The sequence below is a fragment of the Girardinichthys multiradiatus genome, chromosome 14 (assembly GCF_021462225.1).
Source record: "Girardinichthys multiradiatus isolate DD_20200921_A chromosome 14, DD_fGirMul_XY1, whole genome shotgun sequence".
Classification (NCBI taxonomy): domain Eukaryota; kingdom Metazoa; phylum Chordata; class Actinopteri; order Cyprinodontiformes; family Goodeidae; genus Girardinichthys; species Girardinichthys multiradiatus.
This window is the reverse complement of record NC_061807.1, coordinates 13,733,019-13,742,929: the sequence shown is the minus strand read 5'-3', so window position 1 is coordinate 13,742,929 and position 9,911 is coordinate 13,733,019. Positions and strand designations below refer to the sequence as shown.

General features: G+C 44.6%; 1 pseudogene; it reads right to left on the bottom strand.

Annotated features, from left to right (window-relative positions):
• Window positions 1-2,024: 2,024 nt before the first annotated feature.
• On the bottom strand, window positions 2,025-5,803 carry LOC124881054 (annotated as a pseudogene).
• Between the last annotated feature and the right edge of the window lie 4,108 nt (window positions 5,804-9,911).

Sequence of the window (9,911 nt, the reverse complement as noted above, 5' to 3'; positions counted from 1 at the left end):
TTTTAGCAGGAGTCAGTCAGCCTTACAAAAGAAAGCACGATGAACTGGATGATAATTAAGCAGGACCTACAGCCCCAACCAGAAAGTTTAGTTAAAAGTGGCAGTTTGGAAATGGCGGCGTCATAAGACACCGGCTACACAATGATTATGACGCTATGCTAATGAGCTGTTCCGTCTGTTGCCAGTATGCTAAAGATAAGACCAGAAGTGGCTAATTATTGTATTGACATCAGTGTGAGGAAGAGAAGGAGTTAGTTTATGTCAGATTCAGTCACCAGGGCAACATTTAATCAAAGTTTGTAGTCATCAAGTTGGTGGAGAAGGCAGACACATCTCACATAAGCCAAGACATCTGTGCCATCATGGATGAAGTGAGTGATGATTGGCGGAGCAAGTTGGTCGCTCTAGGAACTGATGGAACCTCAATGATGACCAGAGCCAAAAATGATGTTGTCCGCTTAACAGGGCGAATCTGATTAACAGCTTCCAGGCTCTTGGCCTACGTCATTGGTGCCCACCAGAATTGGTGGGACCCGATGGGTAGGACACCTGGACCACTTCCTGCGAGGTTACCAGGGGCTTTTCCTTTACCTTGAGCAGGTAGTGGTTCTAGATTGCTATGCCAAGAAGTACTCAGTACTCATTGATATGTAATGTCCAATAAATAAGTTACAACTAATAACATGTATCATAATTATTGACAATTGTTTATTTATGTATTTGTTCTCCATGTATTTTAGATTCAATCTAAAATATCTGAGGTGTCCTGCAGACCAAAGCCAGGAAATATTACTCTACTGTTAGGGAAGCTGTCATTGTCTGCTTTTGTGGCTTCCTGCATGACATTCTCACACATCTTAGCAGCCTGTCCATGTCTGCAGAGATCTTTCATCACTATAGCAGAGGCCCACTGTGCCTTGTCAGGCTTGTCACAAGTTTTACTTGAGAAGTATAAAACCAGGTATGTTTGCTTTTAAGTGCTCTTAGAATTTTCTTTTTAAAAAGGTTACACCAGCAGGAGAGGAAGAAATGTGCTGTTATTCATCCGACAGGGGCCCATGATGAAAGCCACAAGCACAGCGTATGAGGGAATATTATTTCGTAGAGCAGGTGATGACAAAGGCCACATTACCGGACAGAAACAAGTGATTGACAGGCTAGTTGAGAGTGTGTCTCACAGGTTCCAGGATGCCAGTGTAGGGATTCTGAATGCCACCAAGCTCGCCAGCTTCACTAACTAGCCAGAGTCAGGAGATGAGGCAGCTGGTTGCTTTATTAGAGCAGTCCAGTCAGGTTGTGAATTGAAACTGCATGGCAATTATAATGTGATGCTCCAGATTTTGGTGACACAGAACTGGAAACACTTGTGGACCACTTCAAGCCTATTCTGGAGACCTCTGGTATCCACGTGGAAAGGATCCCTGACCACCTCAAGGTGATAATGTACCAGGAGCCCAAGTCCCTGCTCTAAACGTCCAGGATCAGTGTCAACAGGAGCTGTCAACATTTCTGCCTTGATTTGCTGGCATTGTTTGACTTGGTACTGTCCATCCCTCAGCTGACTATGAAAGAGGTTTCAATACAATGAAACAAGTCAAAACAGACTGGCGGTCCAAGCTAAACCCTTAGAGACTGTCAGATCTCCTTATGGTTCAGCTGTGTTCTGAGGAGACCAGGGAGTATGATCCCACTGAGATCAGTGGAATAACGGAGTCCCTGACAGGGACACCAAGGAGGCCAGGTATTCTGCACCACTGCTAGACCTGTAGGCTGTCCCTGCGGGCCACTCTAGAGTAGAACAAAATCCAACCTCTGTTGAGGAGCAGGGTTCCAGAGGCCATGCTGTTCATAGAGGTGAGTCCATCTATTTCTACCCGACATCTCTCAACCTCCTGCACAAGCTCAGGTTCCTTCCCCCCAGCGATGTGACATTACATGTCTCTAGAGCCAGTTTCAGCATCCGGAGATTGGGTCGTTGAGGTCCCCAACTTTGTCCGCTGTCTGATTCTCTTTGCACCGGTTCTTCATGGTTCCCCCCACAGGTTGTAGGCCCAGTGGGTTATGGCCTCACATCTCTCATTCGGGCTTAGCTCGGTTGGCTCTGTGAAGAGTAACCTGGCCACCAGGCGCTCGTTGATGAGTCCTGACACCAGGCCTGGCTCCACCGTACTGAGCGGTGTCACGTGCCTCATTGTCGTAGTCAACATAAAGGCTTCTGAACCGCTCTTTGTATGACACATCACCAAGAGCCTGTTTGCCAAGGGAGACCCTACCAGGGGCATTTAAGATCGGACAATTTAGTCTCTAGGATCATTCGAGCACTCAAACCCCTCCACTATGTGAAGGTGCAGATTCAAAGAGGGGTTTACTCTACTAATGAAATGCTAAATGTTTTTCTGCCAGCTTTGGTGAGAGTTGTACTGGACCAAAGTGCTGGTAAGATCTCAGGAGCAGCATAGTGAGTAAGAAAACAATTAATAATGAAAAAGTGAGTGCCGTTTCCGCAGCTGGAGCCGTAGTTGGGCCTGGGCTGGCCGCAGTGCAATGTGAATGGCTTTCTGAAGCACGAACGCACTGAAGCTGCACCACGTTCAGTGTGAGCGCAGCATAACGGTTTTAGGGACTATTATTCACTAGCTTGAAAACTAAGAACCTTTCTGTTAAATACTCTGTAGTAGCAAGCACGTGTTCTTACCGGTTAGCAGTTGAGCTAACAAAAGAGACTAATAACTTAGCACCTGAATCAACACATACCTTCAAAATACCAGGGTTAAAATGCATAAGCGCGGACGGCGCGTTATGATCAATCTTCTGTTTAAAATCTCCCTTCAAGTAAAGTTTGTCTTAACTTTAAAAACATACAAACAAAGAACACACCCTGAGCAGATAGCCTGCTAGCACCAAGATAGCTGAGTTCGACACAAACAAAACCAAACTTCATAAAATGAAAAATGTTTAGATCATTTCAATCTAAATCACTTCTATATTATTCTGCCCAAACACTTAACCTCATGAATTGTGGTGAGGAATGTTGTCAAAGCGACGATGAAGTTTGAAGAAGGTATCCACAGTGAACAAAGGGTTAGCTTCCCGCTAACCTCCAGCTGTGGACAAAAAACGGCTCGTTGTGTCCGCAAACCACACTGCACGTTAACACGGTGATGGGGTCTCTGTTGTCTTCCTTCCAGACTGCTCTTACTGGTGCAATGTGCAATCAATGAAGACTGGCTACCAGGCTGGTCCAATTTAGCCATGCAACCTCCCACACTAAAATGACAGGTGTTTCAGTTTTATTGTCCAACCCCTGTAATTCCACATGTGTTAATTCATAGTTTTGATGCCTTCAGTGTGAAGCTACAATATTCATAGTCATGAAAATAAAGAAAACTCTTTGAATGAGAAGGTGTGTCCAAACCTTTGGTCTGTACTGTACCTGATAAAGACCATGAAGTTAAGTCTACAGAAAGGGAGAGGGATTGGCTGCGGCTAGCAGGTACTGGAGGGGGGAGCCCTAGCTAAATGGGAGAAAATGATGAAAACGCGTGAAACGAAAGTCTAATGTAGAATAGTGAAGGCCAACCACCACCAGTTAATAAGAGGAGTTCTTACCAGAGAACTGAGAGAACATTGAGCAGCTAGAACAGAGTGGAAATGTGGATGAACCTAGGAAAAGAAGGATGAAGGATGAATTGCTGGAGACCTTGGGCAGCTGCAGAAATGGCTTCTCCTATTCTGAACGAAGGACCTGATAACTGACTTGGGACAATGTTTGGCGATGCCTTTAAGGAGGAGTTTAATAGAATGATTTGAAAATAGCCTGGGAGCTGTTTCTGAGAGGGGTTGCTTAGAGAAAAAATTTATGCCTACTAGAAGGCTCCTAATGTAGGGGAGCTTGAAGCGGCGGTGTTTAAAACAGTGAGTTAAGAAAGCTGAGACTGTGGTGACGAGGACCGGATAGAGGAGTGTATTATGAGCAAAGCAGAATTTAGTGAAGGTTCGCCAGGCAAATGAATAGGATTTGAAAGTGGATGGGGCTAAACCTGAGATTCAGTAATAATTAGCTGACTGGAGCAGTGAACGAAGAGATGGATCTAATCCAGCTTCAGGTCTTTGAGAGGAGGTATGGGAGTGGGATGAATGGTGGCTGATGGGCAGAGCCTGCGGAAAACCTGGAATTTGGAGTGAGATAGAGCATCGGCAACTGAATTAGAAATAATAAAATTATTTGTGGCAGCTTGCCAAGTGATACGGCAAAGATAGGGCATTATGGCTTTTGAAGCCGAATGGCCTTTGTTTAATGCTTCCACCATTGCAGTTTTCACACAAGGGTGCGATACATTTTCACTTCCAGAGGGGACCTGTTGAAGTACCCCTTTAAGGGGGCCTTCTGCACGTTCGTTTATTCACCGTAACCTAGAGGAATTCACAACACATTAGAATAAATCACACGGAGACAGCTGTATGTCATTCAAAATACCTGGACCCAGTGGAAGAGCTCACACCGAGATGTCTTCTGAGGCTCTCTCACTGGGCTAATTTCTTTTATTAAAACACACACGAAAAATGGGCAGGGCCCTTGTTTACAATATTTCTCTACACATAGTCACGTACACACTTTTCCGGCTTACTATATTTAGACAGGTATTGTCCAACAGCTGCATCCCGTATCTTCTGATATAAGCAGGGAGTAACTCAGTCAGTTGTATTATCTCTAATTTTCACACACTTCTGCAGTTCTCAGTAATTTTCCACTTCACCTCTCCTGTGAGAAATACTTCTGCAGGCCACACACAATATCTTATACTAACACATGTTACACATTTTATTTCCCACACTGGTTATGAACATAGTAATAATAATGATGCACACACATAATATATCTCCACAGACCCCAAACGCAACAGGCTGCAGCGATGGATATGATTTCATAAAACGCCGAAGATTCTAGCTGAGGGAAGGAGGCTGGTAAAGTGCCGGTGAACCATTGTCCCTGTAAAAACCTCCCAAAACCCACGGACAGGGCTGCATCTGTGAAAAAATGAAATGAATCAGCCGAATGGATGACGTCATCATGAAAGAAGGATAAGCCGTTCCAATCCCTGAAGAGACTGGACCAGAAACCCAGAAACCCAGTTACAAACTGTAGCCATCATCTAAAGTCACAGGGTTGAGCAAGCAGGGGATGGAGTTGGCGAGATCCAGCAAGCACGAGACAAACGAGCGGGCCTGAGGAATAATGCGCATTGCAAAATTAAGGTGGCCCAGGAGAGACAGGAGGTGGTGCTTGGAAAAGACAGCAGAAGAGACAAAGGACTGGGAGACTACCCAAATGCGGGACAGCTTGTCCTCAGGCAGGGAGGCGACCATGGCTTTGGAGTCTAGCGAAATACTGAGGAACTCAAGCTTTTTGGCCGGCGCCTAACGTCTTTTCAGCAGACAGAGGAACACCAACTTGCTGAAACAGCTTAATGAGCCGTGGGAGAGAGGAGCCGGGGAAGGAGGAGGGGGGGGGGGGGTTGATGAGTAGTAAGTCATTGTGGAGGTGGAGGACAGAAGGGAGCCTAACTATGTTAAGAAGGATCCAGCAGAGCGCCTCGGATAGCTTGTTGAACAAGCAGGGACTACTCCTACAACTGAAGATGAGCCTCACCGCGAAATAGAAATGGTGAACCCATTTGACGCCTAGCAGGTGCCATTGGGAGGAATGAACCGGCATGACTTTAAAAGCATCTGTGATGTCGGCCTTCGCGAGCCAAGCACCGTGCCCCACAGCCTTAATGAGAGCAATGGCGTGGTTGACCATAGCATAACAGAGAGAGAGAGGGGGCTTAGGAATGATAGAATTAATGCTAGGCTGGGGCCGGAGGGGGCAGAAAGATTGATGATGAGCGGCCATATCTGAGGTGAAGGTCAGCGATGAGAGAGAGATGGCAGATGAGCTCCACTCGGTGGTCAGGGTAAGCGGAGCAGATAACGTCCCTGAAGACGCTACAAACTCGCCGAAGGAAATATCTTTGGAGAGGCAAGGCTCAGAGGATTTGAAAATGGCTGTGAAGCTTTCAGTCGAAGCTATTTGGTGGTCAACCTCGGGAGACGGCAAAATCAGGGAGACCAGACTGACACAAAGGGATATACGATGTACCTGTATGTGAGAGAGGAATGTGAACGAACCCTTGGACAGAGCAAGGACAAACAGGGGGAGCAGAAGAAAAGAACGGAGAAATACATCTCACCTAGAGAGAAGCCCTGCTGGGCGTCAGCCAGGGTGAATGATGGTGGGAGGGGCTGGGAAACAGCCTGAGTGCCAGGGAGAGCAGCGGGAACAGAAGGTGGTGACGTAGCAGCGCTGGCAGTGAAGCCTTAGAGACGCTGGGTTGAGCAGGCAGATCGAGACCCGAAGAACATCCATCTATGCGAGGAAATCGGGAGGAACTGCTGGAGACGCAGGGGACGAGGCAGCCTGAGGTGTGGGGGGATCGGCAGAAGGACCTGCCACTGTGGAGGACTGAGCGGGAGGGGCAGCAGGAGCTGGCGAGGAAGCTGGGCAACCCCAGCAACGCTTGGCTGGAGGATGGGCAGATTTCTTGAGGCGCTTTCCGGAGGAGACAGGAGGCGGGGGAGGTGGGGACAGAGGAGGTCAAGGGCGGGGCAGTAGCACAGCGAGCTGAGCAGCGTCCAGGTCGGAACCCGGGCAAATGCCAGCCACCTCGAGCTGAGAAGCAGGAAAAGGGTGATCAGGGCAGGAGGCCAAACGAAGAGGAGGAAGGGCTGAAGAGGAGGAAGGGGGGCGAGGACCTGCATCAAGGAGATGAGCAGGACCAGGAAAGACGTCGGACTCATAGTCGGACATAGTGGCAACTGAAGAGCACAGCTGATGGGTGAGGAGATCCATGGCCAAAGGTCCTTAAAAGCAGAGCGTCAGAGGGTGATTGGCTGAAGAGACATGCAGATTTGACGCTAATTCGATGGAGGAAATACGCATGGAAAAGTCATTGGCTGGAGCAGATGATGGAGGTGAGTCTTTCAGTCTGAATTTTCATCAAAACTCCATTTCATTCAGCCAGCTTATGTAAATTTGTGAATATGTGACTATATATAGCATTTCTTTAAACTTAAAAGAGATTATGTCTCCCCATGGACTAAGGGTGCATTTGTAGGTAAGATTCAGCATTATGTGTCAACATAAAGTGATACATTATTTAAAGATTTGTATTTAAATGAAAGAAAAAGAACAGGAAAAGGCTCAGTGACTTTCTTTAATTTGAATACATTCTTGTCACTGTTTTATATAAAATATTTAATCTTAATGGAAATATAAAATGAGTAACATTTGCATAATTGTTCACTGTTTTTGCTCTTATTCATGCTTGTCTTCTGGTGTCTATGATATAGCAAATACTCATCATAGATTTGCCTAAAGAAATGAACCATTGAGAAAGAGTGACATGTAATATAATTGTCTTTGTTAAATGCAAATACCTCGCAGTCATCCTTCCACCCAATCCTTACAAAAAACCTAACATTGTGTCATGTGTCAATTTTATCTTTGGTCGCATTTCAGTTTGCAACAGCCTTACCGAGTAACACAGCAGAAAGAAAATCAGAAAGAAATGATGCTGAAAGGGTGGGTAATCTTTTTGCAACTGATTTATAAAAATAAATATTATTCACAGGATTTGCATGATAAAAATCATTCTAATATTTCTTATGTTCAAAGAAGCTTCTAGAACTGAAAGATTTCAGAAAATATGATTATTTGTGTTGCCCAGAGAATGCTTGTAATGGTACGTTTATTAACATAATTATTAACAGAATAAGAAGAATATATGTATATTTTAACTTTTAGAATGATAATTAGCAACTGCAACTTTCTATTTATTGCAAGTCATAAGACGCTCGGTGCTCTACCCCCAAATAACGCATATTTTACATGTATCAGTAATGCATCATGGCAAGATTTGTTTTACAAGAACATTATAATTTTTTTGAGTAACCTACTAAAATTTTACATTCTTTCTCGTTTTATGTTTTTAGAAAACATTCTGCCTTGCTGTTATTTAATTTCTAATGTATCTCTATTTTCCATTTTCATTTTCTATGTAAATTTGACCCCAAGCACTAAATTCCTATATGATGCTACATACATTAGATTTATTTTTTACCGATTTAATTGCCTTACTCTTTTTTGGAGGTTTTTACCCTTTATATATGGAGAGCTGTTTCATTCAAAATTAAATAAATAAATAAATACTGCTATTGATAAATTATTAATAAATATTCCATGAAATAAATAAATACCCCCATGAAATAAAACAAAATAATTATGTTAAAAGAAATGTTCATCTTATTTTATTTATATCATGTCAAGATTTATTTAATTTACTTTATTTATTTCATAATGCAGTTTTACTTTGTGACACTTTTATGTTGTAAAGCTACTTTATGTATTTCAGTGACTTTTACTTTTTAACCCCGTTTTTCATTTTAAGGTATTTTTATTTTATGCTCTTATATTCAAATGACGGGGCGGAGTTTTATTGGTGGGGGGGTGCTGGGACAGCAAGGCTGAGCTCAATTTGTGGCTGTGGCCGGAAGAAGCATGCCGAAGGGAGTCAGGGGATTCTGGCTCCCTCCCCTGGCTCTGGCAGTAAAATCCTGCCACAGAGGTTGCCGGAAGCTGTTTGTGCAATAAGTCTTCCTCATCCTTTCAGCCCGTCATACACACACATAGTGCTATTTATTTCCCATCTCAAGTACATACAGCCACCTTATGTGATGGGTCTAACGCTGTTTATTAAATAAAAACCAATAAAGACATCATCATTTAAAAGTAACTGCCTATAATAATAATGACATCCCGTTTGCCGATAATCAGCATTGCTTTCCACAAAAACAGCGGCAACCACCATGTCTTCTGACAGGCAGCGGCATGCGTCTGCCGGCCTGTCATCTTTTTGTTTATTGACTTGACCCACATGCAGAGAACACTCAGGAGACAGAGAAAAAGTTAAAGAGTTTATTTTTGATGAATCGATATGATAACAGGAACTTGAACTGGATTGGTAAGTTATGGGAAATAGTTATCAGATTTTCTTGATGAGCTCTTTCTGACTTACTGGTTGGATGGATGGAGCTTTGTATGAGAGGGAGACAAAGTGGGGTTAGATGGATGAATTTTGTGCCTGCTTGAAGTTGTATTCCACTAGATCCTTCACACAGCATACAGGGTTAAGTTCCTTCACACAGCACACACAGTGGTGAGGTTTTTCTGGGGTTTGTTTTCTTACAGAATGACGAATATAGGTGCCGGGCTCGAAGGTAAGTAAGTCAGAGGGTGGACAGGGTTCGCTTGGGTCTTGAGCCAGAAAGGAGGAGGTTTTAGCAGTCGCCAGCTGGAACCGGAATCCAGGAACTTCACTTGGAACTTGAGACGAGGAAATCAGCACAACAAGGAATCAACAGAGCCGTAGCCGCACTGGAGTCAAGCCTGGAGAAAACGAGGCCTGGAGAAAGACGAGGCGGGTTACTAGGAATCACAAAGGAGCTTCAGAAAGCTAAGGTAGGTTTGGCCAACATTTGTTACCACAATAGGCAAACACTCAGGCGTAGGAGTGCTGGCGAGCTGCTCTCCTATCCTCCTCCTCTCTGATGAGAAATTGCGAGCACCTGTTCCTTCTCGGGCTGCACGGTGGCGCAGTTGGTAGTACTGTTGCCTTACAGCAAGAAGGTCCTGGGTTTGATTCCCGGCCAGGGGTCTTTCTGCATGGAGTTTGCATGGGTTCTCACCAGGTACTCCGGCTTCCTCCCACAGTCCAAAGACATGCCTGTTAGGTTAATTGGTCTCTCTAAATTGCCCTTAGGTGTATGAATGAGTGTGTGCATGGTTGTTTGTGTGTTGCCCTGCAATGGAC